Source organism: Quercus suber, unplaced genomic scaffold, assembly GCF_002906115.3.
Source record: "Quercus suber isolate HL8 unplaced genomic scaffold, Cork oak 2.0 scaffold_84, whole genome shotgun sequence".
Taxonomy (NCBI): Eukaryota; Viridiplantae; Streptophyta; class Magnoliopsida; order Fagales; family Fagaceae; genus Quercus; species Quercus suber.
The window spans coordinates 322166-336525 of record NW_027069549.1 but is presented as its reverse complement, the minus strand read 5'-3'; the positions used below and the strand labels follow the sequence as shown (position 1 = coordinate 336525).

Below are 14360 nucleotides of genomic sequence, written 5' to 3'. Positions count from 1 at the left end.
TTCCAATCAACTACCCTTATTGCAATTATTGTTGCAATCACAACCCCTAGCAAATCTCACGAACTTGGTAGCATATGTACTTCATTTAGGGGTGTTGTACTTGTGTCGTATCTATGTCATATTGGTGTTGTATCAGCCGTTTTATGTTATAATTTTTAAAAATGACTTATGTCACCATATCATACTTACACTTGTACCCATACAATTGTCAATATATGTGTATCTGTGCATCCTTACGAGCACCAATATAAGGCTGGAGAGAGGGAAAAAAAAAAAAAACAAAACAAAGTAAAAAAAAGCGCTCGTTTGGTAGGGCATTTCTTTTTTTTTTTTTTTTTGATAGCTAATGCATAAAATTTTCATTAACTAAGGCAAATACCTAATAAGGATACATCCATACAAAATCGATTTTCTATTATCGAGGGAGTGTCTTCCACCCAAATTACACAATCAGATACGACCTTAGCATATTTCACTAAACTATGGGCTGCTCCATTGCTGCATCTCCGCACATGTTTCACCTCCTAGCCATTGAAACCTTGTAGAAAACTCATGGAACCTTCCACCACTTTTTGAATAGAACTGAAAGTTCAAAATGTGTATTAAACACCCTTGAACGTTTAGACCCCAAATTATAAAATATCAATTCAAGCTTATAATCAAACAATTAATGTGCGGAACATGAACATAAGCCAATCATAGAATTGATAACTAATCTATGCCAAATATAGACACATCTACAACAGTAAATATAAGGCAAAGATAAAGGGAAGGAAGATGCAAACACATGGACAACACACGATGTGTTATCGAAGAGAAAATCGAAGTCTTCGGAGTAAAATCTCTCCGCCGCCCTCTAAGCGGCCAAATAATCCACAAAGAATGTAGTTGGGATACATGAACAGCAGAAGACCCTCCAAGCCTAATCTACCCAAGTACCTAAGCCCTTCAAGCTTCTTACTCCAACAAGGTTACGCCGAACCTATTTCTTCTTTATTCAGATTTCTCTTCTTCATTGACATCATAAGGAGACACTGGTCTGAAGCAGTCATTGACACATGATGGACCTTCGCCTTTGGGAAATTTCTTCTCCATCCTCTGTTCTCCAAATCTTTCATTGCACCAAGTAAACCTTTGCCCAACAAATCCCAAGTCCGTGAGGCCGCAAAAACTCAAACAATCTCTAAAGTTTCGCATATGTTCAACATCTATGTCCATCCAACCCAGCTTCTCATCCGATTTTGTGATTTCATTGAAATCCCCAAAAACCACCCATGGCATATCACATTGCTCCTTCAATGTTTCCAATAGCTTCCATGAGGTGTGCCTTTTGCTTGCATCGGGGTGTCCGTAGAAACCCGTAGCTCTCCACGACGGCATGCCCTGTTCTCCAACCACGACCACATTGATGTGCGAATGTGAACAACTCTTAAAATGGATGTCAGTACCTTCTTTCCACAACATTTCAAGACCTCTACTTGGGCCATCACTTGGAACTGAAATGCCTTGCGTCAGTTCCAATTTATTCTGAATTTCCTTCACCTTACTTGAGCTTGCTTTCATCTCCATGAGGAAGACGAGGATCGATCTCTTGGATTTCACCTCATCGGTGAGAATTCGAACTACCGGGGTTGATCCTAGTCCCCGGCAATTCCAAGCCAAGACGTTCATTGGGCTCAGCGGCGCTACCTAGCAGTCGCTGCCACTCCGCCGTCCGATTTACCTTCGCACTTCTATCTTTTGTAGGTTTGTTTGTTCCTTTTCCCTATTCTGAGTTCCATGATATTAGCATCTAGCTCTTGTAATAGCACTGGGCTCTCTCTTTTAATTTTTTCCAAGCCTGCTTTCTAGCCAGCCTTTTCCAATGCCCGCTTTGTGGGCCTAGTTTTTCCCCAGTCCAGCATTCTTCCTTATCAAATATCATAGCAATTGGGCCTGTTGCAACTTCTAGCTTCTCAACACTAACCTCGGGCCCAACTTCTACCTTGTTTTGCTTCATTTTGAATGTGAACCTCGAATTCTCTTTCTGATATGTCGTTGTCTCCAAATACATCCCTCCCTCACTTGATTTTTGTTGCTGCTCCACTTCTGATGCTTCCTTTCCAATAGTGAAAGGCATATTGCCTGGGTCAGATTCAACTCTGCCTACCCTCCCCGCTTAGTGAATACTCTCTCTACCCCCCACCAACTCTCTTGACTTGTTTGTCCCCATCTGTAGGGCATTTCAAACACTCATTTTCAGTTTTTAAACAACACTACACATATTTCCACACACTTTTTCACCTATACATATTTCAAAAAAGTACAAACAATACTACTCATACTTTTCTACCAAACGGCCCTAAATATTAGTGTGATATTGGAGGAGGGTTTCAATGATGGGAATCTTCACCCCTTATTTTATTTTATTTTTTATAAAAGTTAAAAATCTTCCCGCTAATTTGTTTCAATATTCTTTTTAGTAAAAGTAATCGTCATTTTACAACAAAACCGCAGTGCAAAAAATAAAAAACAAAGCAAAACCGTGCCAAAAAGAAAAGAGAGACAACGATACCGTTTTCAAAACTCTCATTCATCCCCATCTATCTTAGTGTTCCAAATTGAAAATTTCAGAACAAGCTTGAAATTGGGTTAAGATTAGGAATGTCAGACTATCTCCCAGAGGAAGCGGTGCTGGAAATTCTACACAGACTTCCCATCAAATCCCTAATTCGATTTAGGTGCGTTTCTAAATCATGGAACTCTCTAATTACAAGCTCTGTCTTCATCAATTCCCATCTCACTCGATCACTTTCACTTCCCTCCAACCCTAACAAATTAATTTTTAGACACTACGTTGATAATTCTTCTGTAGATTACTACAAATTAATTGACGATAACAATGACTCATTTGATCAAATTCAAAACATTGGGTTCCCACTCACGAGTCGTCGTATCCAACATTTTATGTTAATTGGTTCCGCGAATGGCTTGTTCAGTCTCCATGAACAAGAGCGCTATATTCTTTGGAATCCCTCTATTAGAAAATTTATTACCCTTCCAAAGCCCTGCATTACTGTCAAATAAAGGCACATGGCTCATACATTGGGTGTTGTCGCCAAGCATTCGGGTTTGATCCGCGAACTAATGATTATAAGGTAGTGAGGATTGCATTTCCAAGTCGAATTAATATATCTAAAGAGGCCACACCACCTCAAATTGAGGTTTACTCTCTTAATGAGGGGTGTTGGAGAATTACTAGTGCCTCTTTTCCTCCGGGTATTAATTTTACTGATTGGCATCATCCTGCAACTTCTTTAAATGGTGATGTCCATTTTGCGGGGAAATATGAGTACAAGCCCGGCGGTCCTTGTGGCCCATTGGTTTTGTCATTTGATTTGCGTGATGAGGTTTTTCATGTGATATCATTGCCAAATGGTATATCCGAATGGACTCACAGTGTTCATACCTCAGTAATTGGGGGATCGCTTTCTCTATTATTTCATTATGATAGGCATGCAGACGACGAGTGTTGTGCCATTTGGGTGATGAAAGAATGGCGTTTTTTATTCTTGGACTAAACAGTCCACTGTTGATCTCAACGGAGGAGAAATTAAATGGGTATTAGGTCTTCAAAATAATGGTAATATATTAGTGGAGGCAAAAGTAGAAGGACCATCTCTTTGTGAGCTCTCTTCATATGACCCAAAGAGCAAACAAGTTAAGAATTTGGGGATTTGTGGGTGGTCATACCATTTTCATGTTGATAATTATATGGAGAACCTTGGCTTACTTGACAAACCAAATGACACAGTTTCCTAAAGGAGAGTGAGCAGGAAGAGGAAACGCAGGTATAAGCTTGATTTAACTCAAAATTTATGCATTTACTTATCTTAGTTTTATCTAATTCTTGGCATATACTAGATACTATTGTGTGGTTATAAGTAAACATGAAGTTCCAAACCTCAATATACTGTTTTCAGGATGTTAATTTGTTACCAAAAGAGTGGTCAGAATTTTTAAATACAATTCTTTTTTTTGCATGCTGGAATTGGTAAATATAAATGAAAGATTGATGTTATTCCCTTTTTCATACACTGAGCTTGTCACATCTAATCCCTTTTTAATATCAAATGTGTTTTACTCTTTCCATTTCACTAGATGTGCTAAGATTTTTCTGATATGATCTGCCTTTGCCTTTTGATACTCTGTTTTGTTCGTGAAATGTTTTGCTCTAATGTAAATTAAACAAAGTATAGGATGATGCCAAACATTTAAAAGTTGTATTAGCCATGTAACTGTAGGTAGAGTCATGACGGTATAGAACCCCAAATAACTAAATTTTGACAACGGCCAAACCTCCCTGTTCAACATTCCAGGAGGCTAGAGCACTCTGAGGCGTCACACAAAATTTCCAAACACCATTGACCATATATCATACGCAAAACAACAATGGAGTAACAAGTGATCAGCAGACTCACCACTCTGTTTACACATGGAACACTAATCTACCACACAATCCTTGCACACGGAGATTATCCATTATTAAAATTTTCCCCTCAGTGGTTGTCCATGTAGAGCAATTTATCTTCCTTGGGACCTTTGCATTCTGTATAGGCTTCCAAGGAAAAAAATAATAACCAGTAGGAGATAGAGCTTTATAATAAGATTTAAACTCAAAACCTCCACTTGTGGTCGGGGGGGCCATCTTAAAAAGATCCTTTGTAGCTCCTATTTTTGCAGAATATCAATAGTTGAAGAAAGACTGCGTAAATTCCAACTCCCAGTCTTCATAGGGCCTTGTAAATATGTCATTTCAAAAAACAAACCCATTCTGTGACTGCATTACATCTGCCACTGCAGCATTTTTATCCCTGGCCAATTGGAATAGGTTTGGAAAGCATCATGTCCTCACACCAACAATCGAACCAAAAAAGAATATTAGCACCACTCACCATGACAAACTTTAAAATCTGGACCGGCCTATTCCCCCCATTTTGAATGTATTCCTATAAGCTAACCCCATGGGACACTAACACCAGTGACTCATCTGTCATCCAATTACCCCACATGCTACCAAATTTTGAAGCAATTACTATACGCCAATATGCATTCTTCTCAGTCAAATGTCGCCAAAGCCACTTCCCAAGCAAGGCTTTATTGAAACGAACAAAGCTTCAAAAACCCAAACCTCCCTCCTGAATGAACATTGGACGTAGACGCAGTGAGAAATGGGCAAGTGGTCCCATACTTTAATGTAGGGGTGTGGGGAAAGAAGATAGTCTTGAAGACGAAGTGGGTAGATGACAAATCTAGAGAAACTAAGCTTTCTAAATATAAATTGTGAGATACAGGGAATAAGAACAATAGATTTCAGGTAAGGATGGTTGTAGAGAAAGGCTGTAAAGTTGGAAGCTGTCAAATTAAGAAAATAAGAGACATACTTTTTTTAATATAATTTGTCTAGGGGAAGTGACAACCAACTCAGTTAGCATTAATGTTCCTCAAATAGATTTAGAAGAATCCATAAAGAAATAATATTGGGAGGGTACGAATGAGTTTATTCAAAGTATATCAAAAAGGATAAAAGTTTTTATTGGGGGAGGCTTGAATGGTCATGTTGGGATAGATACTGGGCAATTGAGGGAGTACATGGAGGGCAGGGATATAAAATAAGAAATGAGTTGCTTTAAGTAGTCTTCATTTTCTACTATGCTAGATTTTTTTGGACTCATACGTTTTAATGACTTTAACAACCCCTGTACTCTATAGTATTGTATCATGAACAAACAAAAGAGGAGAGTTTCCATAACCCTCTTACTTTCTTCCCCAACTTGAAATGCAGGCTACAACATTATGTAGTGTCCCATTATGTACTTTCATAACCAAAATTAAAATAAGCATGGGGATAGGGTCTCTTTGACTTAGTTCTCTTGAACTATTGGAAAAGCCAATTCTGCTTCTATTAACCATGATTGAGAACCAATTTGTCCAAATAGAAAAACCAAACCCACTCCTCCATTTTCACCAAAATTGAGTCTGTCTAGTATATGAAATGGCCTAGTTAACATGACCATGCATCATTTCAGTGTTGAACTTTCAAATTACCCCAAAAACACTGCTATCGAGTTTTCTATCAAGACTTTCATTGGCAATAAAAACCAAATAAGGGTTTACCAACCTTCATTGTAAGCATTTGGGTCTAACACAAGGCACCTATCATACAGTTAAAGATCAGCCTACACTTTCCATAAGCATATAGACGTCTCCACCGAAGCTAACACGGAGAAAATCCTTGATATTGATGCCACCACTTTGTTTTTAGGAATCAAAGCGACATAAAAAGAATTCAAAGATTTCTCAAACTTGAAGTTATTATAGGGCTCCATTTCTACAAAACCCACTTTATCACTTCAATAACAACCTTCGTTTATTTTGCGTTGTTCTCTAACACTTTGTATCTGTCCACCATCTTTCGTAGCAAGACAATTTATCTTACTCTTCTCTCTTTAACAGTTGCATTGCACATTTTACTAATTGCTTTGCTTCAATTTTAGCTCCCCATAAAGAAAGGTATGGAAGCCGCCAATCCACCACCCTCAATTATTTGCACTTTTCTTTCTTTAAATTTGGATTTCACATGGTTTTCTTCCAAATTTTGTTAATGATTCATGCATTGTTTTTATTTTCTATTTTTTATGATTTGGTTCGATTCTTGCTAGCCACTTAGGGCTTTTTTGGTACCTTTTGTCCCTAGGTTTTCTTTCTTCTTTTATTAATTGCTTCGACTTGGTTATATGGAGTTTTTGAGATTTGTTAAGTTGATGATAGAGAGATGTATTTCTTTTTGGGTTTGGGTTTCTAGTTATTTTTTGTAGTAGGTTTTTTTTTTTTTTTTTTTTTTTTTTTTTTTTTTTTTTTTTTTTTTTTTTTTTTTTTTTTTTTTTTCTGGGGTAATGCGTCTATATGATGGTTCTTTATGCCCAAAAGAATCAAGAGGGTTCTCTTTCTGAATTTACATTAACTGAAATGAGGTCGTTCACACTTAAATTTGAATCTTCTTCATGCCCACAAGATTGAGAGGATTCTTCCTCTGAATTCATTCTGAGGTAAAGTCTCATCCACCTCATCCCTTCATACGTCTGTAATTTAGCAACCTAATCTGCAAGAAATTTGACAACTTAGTTGCATCCATATTCATAACTTCCTTTTTCTCTGCTTTAAATAGTTGATTGTGTGGATTTGGAAATGGTGAAGGAAAGGTAATTTATATCAAAATTTTAAGCAATTTCACAGCATCTGTTTCATCAAAAGCATTTTAGTGTTGAGGTCAATAAGGTGGCATTGTAACCAATTGGGATTAAGGTAGTTAGAGGTATGTGGGATTAAGTTCAAATTGGCTATTGTACTCCTCTTTGGGATTTTTTTTGGACCTTAAATTTGGTTATGGATTTAAAGCCAGAATTATTGATCTTTTATAATGTTTAATACTGTTTAGGTATATGCTCTTGGGTTTCGTTTTGATGCATGCATGGAGCTTTAAGTTTTGCAAATCAACTATGCTTTTGTAATTTTTAAGTACTCTTTTGTTGCATTTTTCAATTCTGAACTTCCCCTCTAATCTCTTTTATAATATTTGTTTGGTATTTTTCTTTTTGTTGGTTTTGCAACAAAATATTCAGCTAGTAGTTTAGACACAGTAAACTCTCTTGGACTCCCTCTATTTTTTCTTTATCTTGCCTTTTATTAACTCTGGTTTGTTCTGAACAGTTTTAGACCCCTTAAACCAACTAGATTAACCTAGTTAATTAGCCAAGTGATTAACTTAGTCAAATTATGCAATTCTAGGTTATCACAAACATAAAATCATATCAAGAATATAAAGCAGCGGAAATATAAAAGATACAATGATATGATCACCTAGGAAATCACACGGTAAAAACCTGTGGAGGATTTGACCTAGCTATTTCAAGGTAAACCTGAATCCACTATGCGAAAGAATCGAAATTCATACAGAAGGACTTACAAGCTCCCCACTTGACTTCCTAATGCTACCCACCAGTAGAACTTACTGACACGACTATGTGCAAACTCCGAATCCATGTACTCCTTCTTTCTTGGATTCTCCAATCAGCTACAAGCATCCACGCTTGTTATTCTTTAAGCTCCAATGGCAGCAACCGAGTTGATCATCAAGATGTTGATACTATCTCTACCTTCAAAACCCTAAGTTTTTTGTAAAGGAAAGCTCATTTAGATCTCACAAGAGATTTACATAAAACAGAAAAGTATGTGCAACAACACAACAGGAGCAACTCAAAAACGTGGCTAGGGTTTTGCCTTTTATATCTAGGGTAAAATCAGAAAACCCAAAACTTTTAATGAGTTAGGGCTGAGTTGGAAAATTCTGTAGAAAAACATTCTGCCCGAGATTCGATCGATCAAGTCTTTCTTTCGATCGATCGAGCCAGGCCGAAATGCACCAATGCATTTGCAGCCTCTCGATTCCAACATTACATAAAACGCCCATACTTTGGGCAATTCTAAATAAGACTAACAACCTGTTTTGATCATGGTTTGCCAACAATACACATTAGAGTTCTAAATACATAAAATCCTAAGTCTTTAGAACCTAACAAACTCCCCCTTTAGCAATCCGTGACAAAACACAAATTAAAAACTCAAAGTTTGCAAATAAAAGCCCTTTACAAAAATAATGTTCATAACACAAATTCAATCCTAACTACTATCCATCAGTTGCAAGTGTAGACAGCAGCTCAATTGAATCAACCTGTATATTCCTGAAACACTAAACAAAACACATAAACGCATGTATGACAGAAAAATAGTAAATCAAGAAATAAATTCTTGACTTCACAAAACACAAAACAAAGACATATATCATGAATAACTCATAAATATAAATCAATGAGCAGTGATCAAGAAACAGAAATAAAAACATAAGTAAACTAACTCTCCTCCTAAGTTAGATACAACAAAAAGTTTTTATTTATATTCTCCCATTTCAAAAATAATTTCAACTCCCCCTAAACAAGACAAACATGATTCCCATAAATCAATAATTTCTCCCACTTTTTGTCACGTATTGACAGAGACAACTCATACAAAGAGTAAATAGTCACCATACACAATAAAGGATAAGAGAAAATAGAGAATCAAGGGAACACAAACCACTTCAACTCTATAGAGAATAAAGACAACTCCCCCTATGAACAATCAAAGGTTTAAAAAAAATCTCCCCCTATAAAAATAGGAAAAACAAAACAAGTTTTGGGAAAAATAATTTTGGGAAAAACAGTTTTGGGAAAAAATAAAGGGGGTGGGGATAAATAAAAAGACACAAACCAAGTTAAAAAAAAAAAAAAAAAAAAAAACTAAGTTGAGGATGCACATGAAGAAAAAATATTCTCTCTTTCAATAAAATGCGAACATGGCACTATGTGACCCATAAACAGTTGCATGAATAGAGAAAAATATTTGCACATTGATTATCCATCATATCTTTTAAGAAAAATATTTTCTGCAGTTCACATATAAGAAATAGCATATACTAGAATGTACAAAACTAAAAAATTAATCAATCAATTTTTAAATCAAATTGAGTATCCAATTTAGCAAAGTGTATGCATCTATGTGTGAAAACAATGAGAGATATGATTGCAAAACTGCAAGATGGATATAAAAATCAATGTAATGCATGTGAATCCTAAACACAAATGATGCATGAAAAAATATGCCATGATGCATGCTCTAATGCAGTGAATCTAAGTTCAATATAAGTTAAATTCACAAAATTGACTTGAGCATAGAGTTTCTAATAAAACTGCAAAAATTTAAAACCACTTGTTAAGTTTTTAGGAAAAATTTGACCAATTGATCATCACACAAGTTAGAATACATAATATAATGATCAATTACATCAATTCAACAAGCCAATTGCATCAATTGAACCCAATTTGAACAAAATCCCCAACTCGGGTACATTCAAACTCTAGAATTTCTAATTTCTCAAACATTAAACACATTTTGCATTAAGATCAAGGAATATTTAATCTTGGATGGCCACAACAAAATCACACACAATATAATGTACCAAGTTTAGCAAAGAGTAATTTGTGTAGTGTGTGCAACTAGCAAAAGCTTGAGATACATGTGAGGTGATATGTGAACAGAAGTCAAACACAAAGTCTACAAAATTCATCACATAGAATTTGAAAGAGACTATCACCTAAAGAGTTATATCATATAACTCTCACATCTCCTAGAACATAAGCTTACAATCATGTAAGTTTCTTGAATTTTGCCTCATAATATACACACCAATTTTAATTTAGTGATTTGGCATCAAGCCTAATAGTACACACCAATTTTAAGAATTAAGCAATTAAACCGAGGCTACACCTTATGTTCTTTTTGTGCATGTGCTACACTTTCTCGAGCACAAAATCTTACGATATACACTAAGGTGTTCATGATTGGCCAGTGAACAGTGGTGAGATGGTTATTTATACCTTTCTCAAAAGGATCAAGTCCGACAGTCAAATAATATGTGACTTCAAGATTAAGGTAAAGTGATAAACACTATAAACATTTTTCCCACACAGCATGCACTAAAAAGTTTCAACTAGTAAAGTGCAATAAATAAGCTCATCAAAACTAAACAAAGTACATAAACTTGTTATGTAAAGATAATATGGCCAATTCTTGATTATAAATCCAAGATGTGAAATACAAAACACAAAAATCTTTTTGGTTTTAAAAACTATATGACCAAAAAAAAGAAAAAAAACACATATTATTCTAAATGAACAATGCAAATGCAATGCATAACAGTGCTTAACTAAGCTATAGAGGGTACACAAACAAGAAATATCAATTTCTTAATTAACCCTTGAGTACATGTACAAATTAGTACCTACTCACATAAAATCAGAAATAACTTAGTACTTATATAACACATACTATTCAAGTTTCTCCACAATGTCAAGCATGTTCTAAATCAAGAGAGAGATATCATAATTCATGTAATCCTCAAAAAGAAAAACTAGACACAAGATAAAATATTTTTGTCCTTTTGAATTTTTTCAATGTTTTTGAATTTTTTTTTAAAATAAAAAACAACCTAAAAAATACACGACCAAAAACAGAAACAAAACATGTCCACAAACAATTGAAAGAATTAAAACAGGGACAAGTCAGTAGGAGAATCTTTTCACACCCATCTAGCATGAGTCTTCGGCTTTGTAGGTGAAAATCCATGTGAAGTAGAGTGTAATTGAGGGATTACACCAATCTTCTGAAAAAAAAAACTAAAATCCTGCAATTTCCTTTCACAAGCCAACAAGCTCAAATTTTTCAAAAGCATATGAAATAATTTATTTGGACTTATGGTAGGAGAAATATCATCACATATTCTAGATTGACATTCAAAATTCTTAATTTTCAATTTAGGACAAATGTGACTAGAGACACTACAAAAGTGACAAACATGAACAAATTTAGGAACATCAGTATTCCTAACAACAATTCTAGTTCAGATTTTGGTTTTTACCCCAACAAAGAAAAATTTGGTCTAATATGACCAACAACACCACAAAGGTGACAGGTAGGCACAAAAACAGATTTCTTATGCTCTCTAACAGTAGGTTTAGACATAGGTTTAGAAACTTCAGCATTAACATCAAAACTTTTACCTTTGTCTAACCTAGCAAAATAAGCCTTTTCATTATTATTCCTCTTGAAATGAGGGATATAAACTTTTTCAGCTTTAGGCTTAAGAGAAACAGAAACACTTTTGTTATCATCAGCAGGCTTGGTGCTAGTCAAATTTTTAATTTTAGCTTTAGATTCAACTAACTCTTGTTCCAAGCTTTTCATCTTCTCATCTTGATAGGAAATTTGATTTCTCAAAAATTCATTCTTTTTATTAGACTCATCCAATCTCACAATCAATTTCTCTTTTTTAAGATTAGCCTATTTTAACTCATCTTTACATTTCTTAGAAATTTTCAAAGATTTAGATAATTCCTTACAAAGAGTTTCACAGACATCAATAAAATCAACAGAAACAACAGTGTCATTTTTACTCAAATCATCACAAACATGAGCAGAAAGACACTTCAAATTATCCATGATAATAGGGGTCAAGGATCAACTCTTAGATCAAAGGATCTACAGACAGAAGAGCTACCTACTTTAATACCACTTAAACAGATTTAGACCCTTTAAACCAACCAGATTAATCTAGGTAATTAGCCAAGTGATTAACTTAGTCAATGGCAGCAACCAAGTTGATCATCAAGATGTTGATACTATCTCTACCTTAAAAACCCTAAGTTTTGTGTAAAGGAAAACTCCTCTAGATCTCACAAGAGATTTACACAAAACAGAAGAGTATGAGCAACAATACAACAGGAGCGACACAAAAATGTGGCTAGGGTTTTGCCTTTTATACCTAGAGTAAAAACAGAAAACCTAAAACATTTAATGAGTTAGGGCTGAGTTGGAAAATTCTGCAGAAAAGCATTCTGCCCGAGATTCGATCGATCGAGTCTTTCTTTCGATTGATCGAGCCAGGCCGAAATGCATCAATGCATCTACAGCCTCTCAATTCCAACTTTACGTAAAATGCCCACACTTTGAGCAAGTCTAAACAAAACTAACAACCTGTTTTGATCATGGTTTGCCAACAATACACATTAGAGTTCTAAATACATAAAATCCTAAGTTTTTAGAACCTAACATGTTCAATGTTTGTTTGTTATGCTTTATTATATATATATATATATATATATTTTATCTGTTTCATTATATAGTAAAGCAATAATTATTTTTGATAAGTCAACATTGACTTTTACAAGCATCCTTATAGAATCATTAGGAAGGGCCTAGCAGTAAGATGTGGGAATTGTTATGCATGGGGTCATAATGCAAGGACCTGCAAAGAACCAAAAAACCCAAGAAGAAAAAATTATAAAAAAGAAGGCAAAGAAGAAGCCAATTGAAACTCATGACCCATCAACAATTGCTCTTAACAAAAGGCAAAAACTAAATGTAAATAATGTATGCTAAATGTGATCATAATTTGTATCTTCATATTCATAACTAAATTTTTTGTTCTATTATTTCTGGTTTGATAGTTTTGAAGCAAAGAGAATGGGACATCAGCCTATGTGAGGCCAAGTGAAAGGCGACTAGGTGAGAGTGGCAGGATGGGACAACATCAACTTCAAGAAAGGAAGAAGGAAAGCAAAAAGTGTTCAGTTGAAGTCTGGATGGGATTTAGTAATTGTTATGCGTTTTGTGATGTATTCAGGGAACAATCCATAACACGAAATTCTCTATATATGACATTGACAACTGAACAATGTTAATACGTCACAGCTTTTGTTTTTGATCAGTAGGTACATGCTCATGGCAAAACTAAATTCAGTTAGTTAAATTTATGTTGTAAAATTCTTGTTCATGATTATGCCTAATTTATGTTCAGCTGGCTTATGTTCATGGTTGTGAAATTCAAAATGCTTCCTTGTAAGGTTGAAATTTATCAACCATCTTGTTGGCTTTATTCTGTGCCAATTTGCTTGTAATTTAGCACTTAGTAACCATGTATTTAGGTGGAATTATTGTAAGGGTAGTGTGTGAGAAGAGGTGAAGAAAAACTCAGGTATGTGCAAGAAAGCAGGGTTTCACAGCTAGGACTCGCGGCTGACTCGTGACTGGCAAGCTGCCAACTACAGGCACCTAAGATGCACATATGGGGAGCTGAAGGGTCGTGCCAGTTGTCGTACTACAGGACAAAAGTCCCAGACTAGCCAGGTTGTTACGTCGCGACTTGAACTCGCGACTTGGACAAGCCGTGAGGACAAGCTGCCAATCAACCCTGTTTGGCAAAAACTGTCTTTTTGTATTCCAAACGCACACCACTATATATAGACCCTTATACCCACTAATGGAGAGAGCTTCCAGAGAGAATTTTGTGAGAGAAACCCTAGAGAAAAACAAGATTGCCTCATCCCCAATCTTTACCTTAGAGACTTTACAAATTCCTCTACTTTCTTCCTCTCCATAGTCACATCCTTGAAAAGTCATTGATCAAATCCTTATCTCACCACACCTACGTTTGTGAGAATGTTCATTTGGTGCTAAGGGAAGCAGTTTGGAAGAAACCAATATACATTGGTTGATGCTATGGTCTAGTAGCGGAATCCGGAAAGCTAAAGAAGAAATAGGTTCGGCGTAACCTTGCTGGAGCAAGAAGCTTTGAGGGTTTAGGTACTTGGGTAGATTAGGCTTGAAGGGTCTTCTGCTGTTCATGTATTCCAACTACATTCTTTAGTGGATTATTTGATCGCTTGGAG

General features: G+C 35.5%; 1 long non-coding RNA gene across 1 annotated transcript; it reads left to right on the top strand.

Moving 5' to 3' along the window:
• The first annotated feature begins 2506 nt into the window (after positions 1-2506).
• Positions 2507-13465, top strand: LOC136067764 (uncharacterized). The gene is made up of 2 exons (XR_010629180.1): positions 2507-3830; positions 13140-13465. It is a non-coding gene; the product is annotated as an uncharacterized LOC136067764 (long non-coding RNA).
• Positions 13466-14360: the final 895 nt, after the last annotated feature.